Raw genomic sequence first — 10,666 nt, forward strand, 5'->3', positions numbered from 1 at the left:
CCAGTTGATCCAGGAAGTTCTTATCAGTCCAGAAACGCTGACAAATAGAGCGGGAAGTTTTCACTCGCTGCTTCTCTGATCTGTTGTCAAACATTTGGGGATCCACTTTGCAGATCGCTTCCTCTTGTCCAAATGTTCATGGATAATGACACAAACACGTTCACAGGAAATCCCCATGATGTCTGCTATTGCTTTAGCTGAAATTCGTCGATTCTCCAGTATGAGGTTGTGCACAGCATCGACGATCTCTGGAACAACAACCACTCTCGGTCATCCAGGACATTCCTCATCATTGGTGCTGAAGTGGCCAATTTTAAATTTCTCAGTTCTTAACTGTGGAATATGAAGGGCATTGATCCCCCAATGTCTGGGACATATCATCATGAATATCTTTTGCGGACTTTCCTTGCAGAAACAAGAATTTTATCACTCTTCTGCTCTCAGTTGCTGTGAATATTGCATTAGACTCTGCCATTTTGTTTTCCCGCATGCACAGAACACTGTTGCCATAAGCAATAAACACAAAATTTTGAAAACATATATTAGACACATAAGGCTTTCATGTGAAGTAACATTCGTTACCATAGAAACAAAAAAAAAGATCACAAAGCCAAAGACTTATCAGCAGCCTCATATTTGAGATTACTTTAAGATCTATCAGACCAACTGATAACATCTTAGAAGTGCAATCTCAGGCTTTAGGCCTGTAACATCAAGTGATTGCATCTCAACATTGAAGTAAGATAAGATTTGTTGCAGATCTAAGTTAAAATATTAACTGGAACCTTCTCTATAAAGAGATGTGCAAGACACAAAACAAATTTCATATTATTCTATTTAAATAAATGCATTTTATATTCAGCTGTCAAATTAAAGGGCAGGCTCAAGAATAGTCAATAGTGTCATTACTATGTCACATAGAAGTGCAGGGAAGAGAAATCTTGAGGAGGATAAAAGGCAATGTTTAACTCCAGTAGGTGAGAGCTACACTCATGGTCAAAATTGTTGTTACCCCTCGTTAAATGATAGAAAAACCCACAATGGTCACAGAAATAACTTGAATCTGACAAAAGTAATAATAAATTAAAAAAATCTATAAAAATGAACATCAGACATTGCTTTTTAACCATCCTTCCACAGAATTTTAAAAAAAAAATAAAATTAATAAAACAGGCCTGGACAGAAATCATGGTACCCCTGAAAATGATGTGACAAAGGGACATGTTAAATCAAGGTGTGTCCACTAATTAGCATCACAGGTGTCTACAATCTTGTAATCAGTCAGTCGACCAGTATATAGGGCTACAGATCAGGGCCTGATTTAAAAGGTGGGTGGCCAGGGGCCCATTTTGGAGGGAGGCCCATTTTTCAAGGTGTTGCAATATGTAACACACAATGAAATAAATGCAGGTTTATTTACAAAAATCAGAGTAATTCAGGTAAAATCATTCATTTTTTATAACCCAGGCACTTTCCTTGATTTTCGTGCTGCAAAATCACTAATGATGTCACTAAAGTTCAATTCACGCAGTATATCTGACTTGATGCTCATGATAGCCAAATTTACAAGTCGTTCCTGCTTCATGAATATCCTTTTACCCTGTAATCCACATCTACATTTCAAAGTATGAACATCTTGAAATTCCATAAAGATGTACGAGTTGCTCTCCTCCCCTTTCATTGCAGTTATGTCCCCCTTCCTGGGCAACTTCCTGGTAAACATGTCCCCCATCCTGATATATATTTCCTACATTCTGGTATATGTTTCCCCATCATGGCCCCATCCTGGTAAATGTACCTCATCCTGGTAAATGTTCCCCCATCCTGGCATGTACCCCATTCCTGGTAAATGTCCTCCATCCTGGTAAATGCCCTCCATCTTGGTAAAATGTACTCCATTCTGGCATGTTCCCTCATGCTGGTAAATTACTCCATCCTGGTAAATGTCCCCCTTTCTGGTAAATGTACCCCATCCTAGCATGTTCCCCCATTGTGGTAAATGTACCCCATCCTGGCATGTTTCCGCATGCTGATTAATGTACCCCCATCCTGGCATGTTTCCCGCATCCTGGCATGTTTCCCCATCCTGGCATGTTTGCCGCATCCTGGCATGTTTCCCGCATCCTGGCATGTTTCCCGCATCCTGGCATGTTTCCCCCATGCTGTCATGTTTACCCCATCCTTGCATGTTTCCCCCATTCTACCATGTTTTCCCCTATCCTGCCATGTTTTTCCCAACCATCCTTGCATATTTTCCCCCATGCTGCCATGTTTTCCCCCATTCTTGCATGTTTTCCCCCATCCTTGCATGTTTCTCCCATCCTTACCTGTCTCCCCCATCCTTCCATGTTTTCCCATCCTTCCATGTTTCCCCCATACTGCCATGTTTTCCCCATACTGTCATGTTTCACCTCCACCTTGACACAGCTGCTGCCGCACACAGTTTAAAAAAAACCCTTACTTTCCAGCACCAGATTCACTACTTTGCGCCACTGGGTTGGATCCTCAGTTCCCGCGCTGCCACCAGTCGTCATTATACCGGCGCCGCTTTCTGATGCTTCCGCCGTCTCTTAGGCAACAGGCCTGCGGCCTAGGAGAGGAGAAGTGTCAGAGCGAGGAGAAATGTCTACTCTGGCTCTGCTCCAACACAATTTTAAACAGCCGGTGCCATCACAACAGCAGTTCAAAGTGGCTGAATGAGGTGACAGCGCGCGTGCCAACAGAAAGGACTCTGTGTGCCCTGTCTGGCACACGTGCCTGTAATACTTATATATGTTCTGAGGATTTCGATAGCGTAGGGCAATGACAATCAGAGACGAGTTCTTGGTACAAGATATTTTATAATATGTAACCACGGTAGATACACAACGGAAAACACAGCGGTACAAATACACACAATACCTTCCCGAAACGGAGCGAAGGGAATTCCCGGGGCCACGCACCGGACTCCCCCAGGGAGACCACCAGAGCGAACCCCTATACAGGGACTGTCCGGCAATCACCCCTGAAGGCCTAAATGCGCAGCAGCCAGGACACAAGGGGCAAGCGGTAAAAGTCCAGGAGTGTCCGTACGGGATGAATGTCCAGAGTGGTTACGAACCAGAGAGAACCGGGCAGAGTGCTGACCGAAGATGGCAGACGGAATCCGGGCACAGCTTGAGAAACCGGGTAAGGTCCAGAGTCGGTTGATCAGTAGTCTTTAGGAGGATCCAAAGGCAAACAGGATTAGCAGCAGCAAAGCAGGAGCACACAGCAAGCAGTATACTCAGGCACTGGACTAGGCTTAGAGGCGGCCTTTTAAGCAGCTGGACAGGAAGTAGGGCAACAGAACAGTAAACTCCATGTTAACCGAGGGCAAGCTCATTCAAAAGAGAACCGGAAAACCTGGAAACCTGACATTACTCACCCCCCAGAGACGGCCTCAGGACGGATCAGGGCCTGGCTTGTCCGGGAAACGTTGATGAAACTGAGCAATCTTCCGGGGTGCCCGAATGTTACCCACCGGTTCCCAGGAATCGTCCTCGGGGGCGTACCCCTGCCAACGTACCAGATACTGAAGCCGACGACGATGGAGCCGGGAGTCAATAATGTCCTCAACCACGAACTGCTCCTCGCCGTCGACCATCACAGGCGGAGGAGGAAGCATAACACGACCACGAAACGTATTAGGGGAAACGGGTTTGAGGAGAGACACATGAAAGACCGGGTGTACCTTTAGATGGTGCGGTAACCGTAGCCGACAGGCCACAGGGCTCACGATTCCGGTGATCTTAAACGGACCGATGAATTTTTGTCCCAGCTTCTGCGAAGGAACACCCAATCTCAGGTTCTTGGTGGATAACCATACAGAGTCCCCTACCTTGTACATGGGTGCCGGTTTCCGGTGAGTGTCTGCCGACCTCTTGTAACGCTCCTGAGCCGTAGCCACAGTGTCCTTTAGAACCTCCAGATTTTGTCGTAGTTCTGTCAATCTGTCCTCCACTGCTGGCACCGAAACCGCAACCGGTGACCTAGGCAAAACAGTTGGATGGTAACCCAGGTTAGCGAAAAAGGGCGTTACCTTAGTGGAGCTGCTCTGAGTGTTGTTGTATGAGAACTCCGCCAACGGAAGCATCTTCAACCAATCGTCTTGGAGATGGCTGACATAACATCGAAGGTATTGTTCCAGGGTTTGATTTGTCCGTTCGGTTTGCCCATTTGTCTGAGGATGGTATGCAGAAGACAAACAGACATCAATCTGGAGTGCCGTACAAAACCCCTTCCAGAATCTAGACGTGAACTGCACGCCCCGGTCAGAGATGATCTCGTCTGGTACCCCATGCAATCGGAATACGTTCTGGATAACCAAATCCACTGTCTCTGCGGCTGAGGGAAGACCGGTCCACGGAATGAAGTGAGCAGCTTTAGTCAATCGATCCACCACCACTAAAATGGTATTGTGCCCGCCTGAGACTGGCAACTCCACAATAAAATCCATGGAGATAGACCCCCAAGGGCGAGATGGCACGGGTAACGGTTGGAGGAGTCCCGTAGGAGCCACACGAGGGACCTTGCACCGGGCACAAACCACACATGAGTGGACATAGTCCTTCACATCCTTTAAACAGGTAGGCCACCAGAAAAAACGGCTCAGAAATTCCTGCGTCTTCAGTACCCCCCTATGACCAGCCAACCCGGAGTCATGGACCAATTTGAGAACCCGAAGTCTTACGGCCTCTGGGACATAAATGCGTCGCTCTCTCAACCACACACCATTCCGAAGAACAAGAGTTACATCATTCGGGGGGGCAGCAAGAAATACGTCACCATCATAGGCCAGCTTGATGTCCTTCCACAAGTCCTGGTCCTGGATTACTCCAACGAAATTGGCATCCGATAACACGGTCTGAGACAGGGTTCCAGGCACGGAGTCCACGGCGTGGATTCGGGACAAGGCATCGGCTTTCCCATTACGTGAACCTGGACGGTATGTAACGATAAAATTGAATTGGTTAAGAAATAGGCTCCAACGGGCTTGCCGTGGAGACAGGCACCTGGCAGACTTAAGAAATTCCAGATTACGATGATCTGTGAGTACTATCACTTGCTGCGTGGCTCCCTGTAAGTGGTGTCTCCATTCCTTGAAAGCGGAAATAATTGCCAATAATTCCTTGTCCGCAATGTCATAGTTCCTTTCTGCAGGGGACAACCGGCGGGAAAAGAAGGCACACGGATGCAAGAGACTCTTGTCCCCGGTCCTTTGAGAAAGAATGGCCCCTAATGCATAGTCGGAAGCGTCAACCTCCACGATAAAGGGAAGTGCGGGATTCGGATGTACTAATATTGGCGCTGAGGTAAAACATACCTTGAGACGATGGAATGCTTCCTGGGCCTGGGCGGACCACACAAACTTCTGTCCTTTTTTGGTTAACAGAGTGATGGGACGAACAATCTCTGAAAAGTTACGGATAAAGCGTCGGTAAAAGTTGGCAAAACCGACAAAGCGTTGTACCTCTTTGATGTTTCCCGGTTCCGGCCAGTCGAGAATGGCTTGTATCTTGCTAGATTCCATGTTCAGTCCCTGAGGAGAGATGACATAACCTAAGAATTGTATTTGTGAGCAGTGGAACTCGCATTTCTCCAGTTTAATGTACAGGTGGTTTTCCCTCAGACGGGTAAGTACGGTCTTAACGTGCTCCTGGTGTTCCTGTAAAGAATCAGAAAAGATTAGGATATCGTCCAGATAGATCACCATGAATTGGTCCATGATATCCCTGAAAATATCGTTAACTAGATGTTGAAATGCCGCGGGAGCGTTACAAAGTCCAAAAGGCATCACTAGGTACTCAAAATGTCCGTACCGACATCGGAACGCGGTCTTCCACTCGTCTCCGGGACGTATACGAAGCAGATTATATGCCCCACGGAGGTCTAATTTGGTGAATATTTTTGCCTGTTGGACCCTCTCCAATAGCTCAGGAATCAACGGTAACGGATACCGGTTCCGGATGGTTATCTTATTCAGTTCCCGGTAGTCAATACAGGGTCTCAGAGTCCCCTCCTTCTTTTTCACGAAAAAGATGGGTGCCCCTGCGGGTGAGGTAGACGGACGAATAAATCCCTTGGCTAGGCTTTCATCAATATACTCTTTTAGTGCTTCTAGCTCAGGTGCGGCCAACGGGTAGACATGACCAAACGGAATCTCCGCCCCTGGGAGTAAGTCTATGGGGCAATCATACGGTCTATGCGGGGGAAGCCGATCAGCTTTTCTTTTGTCGCATATATCAGCGAAGTCACGGTAAACCGGGGGTAAAACAGGTACCTGTACAGTGCCCTCCGTATTTGATGTTACTGGAACCGGAACAGTTGGACAAATGGTCGGACCACTCTGCGGTGGGAAGGATATTTCTTTAGTCTCCCAATCGATGACGGGATTTGTAGACCGTAGCCACGGAATACCTAAAATAATCGGAAAATGAGGAGAAGAAATTATCATGAAAACAAGGGTCCCCTGCTGACCTGGCTTCATCACGCATTCGAGCGGTACGGTTTCCCGATCCACTGGTCCAGAGATTAACGGAGATCCGTCTACCGTCTCCATGGTAACCGGTGAGGATCTTTGCTGAGTCCGGATACCATGTTTCCTGGCAAAGGAAGAGTCCATGAAATTTCCCCCTGCCCCAGAGTCTATCATTGCAGAGGTAGGAATTAGCTGTCCCTCCCAACGGATCTGAATGGGGAGTGAGCAATGGGTATATTTCCCCTCTGAGTCCTTCGGTGAGGTAGACATTACCGTCAAGGGAAACACCGCATCCAAGTGTCCACTTGCCTCAGAGATATCGGACTCTGCGTCCGTGTTGTCACACTCTGCCATGGCTGCCATTACCTTATTTGGGCGATTTGGACGTTTCGGGCAGTCGATCAAGAAATGGTCCGATTGACCGCAATAGAAACACAAACGCTCACGGAGCCGGTGTTCACGACGTTCGTTGGTCTCTCGTTTTTGCAGAGAGTCCACTTGCATAGGTACGTCCTCGGCCTCCCGTGGCGTCCTGAGAGCGGGTTCTCTGGAAGGAAACGCAATATTGTTTACACGGTTTACAGCTGCCCATTTTTCCTGTCTACGTTCCGTCAAACGGGTATCAATGCGCACACAGTGCTGGAGAAACAGTTCAAAATCCCCTGGAGATTCGGAACGGGCTAACTCGTCCTTGATGGTACCGGACAAACCTTTTCTGAAAACAGACAATAAGGCATTGTTTCCCCAATCGGTGTCTACCACTAACCTCTTGAACTCAGTGGCGTATTCAACGACAGAACGCTTTCCCTGACGTAAGGAAAGGAGAGCCGCTTCAGCGGTAGCACGGCGATTCGGATCATCAAACATTTGCGCCATTGCATTCAGAAAGTCATCCAGGTGATTCAAACGGATGTCCCGATTCTCTATCATGGGATTAGCCCAAGCCAGTGCTCGTGAGGTTAATAACATGATGATACATAACACCTTTGACCGATCAGAACGGTAATAATCAGAATGTACATCGAAAAACAGTATACATTGGTTAACAAATCCACGGAACTGACTACGATCACCATTGAAACGGAATGGGGGTAACCTAGGCATACCGGCAGTTGATACGGACGTAGTGGGGACGGCTTCCTGAGCCTCCACTCTGACTTGCAAATCCTGTATAGCCGGCCCCAGTACCTGGTGATCATGGCCCAGCTGTGCCTCCATATCTCTAAGTTTATTCTGCACCGCCTCCATCTCCTGCTGCAGGGAGTTAATCATGGAGAAGAGCTGATCTACTCGTGTCTCAGTCATTGCCCCAGCGAAATCCTCTTATGGCCTGAGTATAATGTAATACTTATATATGTTCTGAGGATTTCGATAGCGTAGGGCAATGACAATCAGAGACGAGTTCTTGGTACAAGATATTTTATAATATGTAACCACGGTAGATACACAACGGAAAACACAGCGGTACAAATACACACAATACCTTCCCGAAACGGAGCGAAGGGAATTCCCGGGGCCACGCACCGGACTCCCCCAGGGAGACCACCAGAGCGAACCCCTATACAGGGACTGTCCGGCAATCACCCCGGAAGGCCTAAATGCGCAGCAGCCAGGACACAAGGGGCAAGCGGTAAAAGTCCAGGAGTGTCCGTACGGGATGAATGTCCAGAGTGGTTACGAACCAGAGAGAACCGGGCAGAGTGCTGACCGAAGATGGCAGACGGAATCCGGGCACAGCTTGAGAAACCGGGTAAGGTCCAGAGTCGGTCGATCAGTAGTCTTTAGGAGGATCCAAAGGCAAACAGGATTAGCAGCAGCAAAGCAGGAGCACACAGCAAGCAGTATACTCAGGCACTGGACTAGGCTTAGAGGCGGCCTTTTAAGCAGCTGGACAGGAAGTAGGGCAACAGAACAGTAAACTCCATGTTAACCGAGGGCAAGCTCATTCAAAAGAGAACCGGAAAACCTGGAAACCTGACAGTGCCATAGGTTTGCCATCTCTGGCCTAGAAGCTTCTGTTGGGATCGGAGAAGGCTGCCTCATGCCATAACCTAAGCATTAGGTACAGGTACTAAGAAAGTCTGGCTAGCCAGGTCAGCCAGGTCATGGCAGGTCCCATGACTTTGCGCCAGCCACTGAGATGTAGGACTGTAGCAATGTCCCCTACACTTTCAATAGTTTCTATTTTGTTAAATGTTCCTTATCATTAAAAATGGTTCACAGCAAAGAGACGTGTATTTTGCATGTTTTAAGATATTTATCCCTATATTGGTGGGAATATTACAAATCGTGTGTTGTTGCTCACCACGGTCATATGAAAAAAGGCAAGCAACTGGTGTAACCAAAATGTGTGAAGACAAATGATAAAATATAACTTTTATTAATCACTGATTAAAATATTTTACACACAACATAAATGGTTGGAAAACCAAACAATAATTACAGCACAAAGAGCTAATATTATGCAAAGCTCCCACTGTATACACAGAGAACAGTAACAGTAAGAGAACCTGGTCCCAAAAAAAAAATCTCTCACTGTGTACACAAGTATGATTTACCCAAAATAACATCAATTATATCCAAGCGATGTCTATGAGTGTGTACGCCAGAATGTGATAATCATAAACTTACACACCCAACAGTGTTGGGAAATGTCATCAAGATATGCATACGGTCATAAAGCACTGAGGTGCTATAAATCAAAATGAGACGTGTTGTCTAGTAGAGGGGGGTGCAAAACAACAGCCTCACAATACCCCTCAAAGGCAACAATCTGACCTTATACGCTCCTGGGTCTCCCGACACGTTTCGCAAATAGCTTACTCATCAGGGGACACTAGCCGCGAAAGCTGCAAGAGGAGCAACATGGTCAAGGTATTTTCTATCAAATTAATTTAACAAAGCGTGCACAAACTCAGCATGTAAAGAGCCAAATCCTACCTTCGTAGTAGTACGGACCTCCACCATAGTATGTCCGGGCATAACATAGCGCAGCAAGCTTTGAATTTGCTGCCCTTAAATGTCATGAGGGCCGATATAGGCTCCGCCCACTGTGACATCACTCCCAAGTCAGGTGACCGCCCTCCATCCAACAAACCCGAGGAGGCTCAGAGCGATCATGTGATAAGGGGAGGGTAAACAATTATGTAACAGGAAGTTACGTCAGAGTCCAAGTCTGTGCTCCAGATTGCACATCCCGGATGGAACTAAAAGGGTGTCGCTAATTAGACTCTGTTGCAGATCGCAGATGTGACTACAAAAGGCATCGCTAATTAGATTCTGTTATTGCGATATCTTATAGAAAGCAAGCCTGCGATCCAGTTTGATCCCAAACGCAATTATCATGATAAGGCAACAGTTTAAACAGGCCTCCACAGCTGAGATGACAATTGCCCATATCTCATATACTCAGCCATTGTAGGGGAGTGTTCTAAATCACTAATAACAATAATTCACAAATGCTGCCAAAATAAAGGATTATACCATACAGAAGATAATGATTGATGGTTGCTTAAACCATTAGTGATGTACTAAAGATGTCCCATCCGGGATGTGCAATCTGGAGCACAGATTTGGACTCTGACGTAACTTCCTGTTACATAATTGTTTACCCTCCCCTTATCACATGATCGCTCCGAGCCTCCTCGGGTTTGTTGGATGGAGGGCGGTCACCTGACTTGGGAGTGATGTCACAGTGGGCGGAGCCTATATCGGCCTTTATGACATTTAAGGGCAGCAAATTCAAAGCCCGGTGCGCTATGTTATGCCCGGACATACTATGGTGGAGGTCCGTACTACTCTGAAGGTAGGATTTGGCTCTTTACATGCTGGGTTTATGCACGCTTTGCTAAATTAATTTGATAGAAAATACCTTGACCATGTTGCTCCTCTTGCAGCTTTCGCTTTCTTGACCAGTGTCCCCTGATGAGTAAGCTATTTACAAAACGCGTTGAGAGGCCCAGGAGTGTATAAGGTCAGATTGTTGCCTTTGAGGGGTATTATGAGGCTGTTGTTTTGCCCCCCCCTCTACTAGACAACACGTCTTATTTTGATTTATAGCACCTCAGTGCTTTATGACCGTATGCATATCTTGATGACATTTCCCAACACTGTTAGGTGTGTAAGTTTATGATTATCACATTCTGGCGTACACACTCATGGACATCA

This window comes from Anomaloglossus baeobatrachus, chromosome 2 (assembly GCF_048569485.1).
Source record: "Anomaloglossus baeobatrachus isolate aAnoBae1 chromosome 2, aAnoBae1.hap1, whole genome shotgun sequence".
NCBI classification, from domain to species: Eukaryota; Metazoa; Chordata; class Amphibia; order Anura; family Aromobatidae; genus Anomaloglossus; species Anomaloglossus baeobatrachus.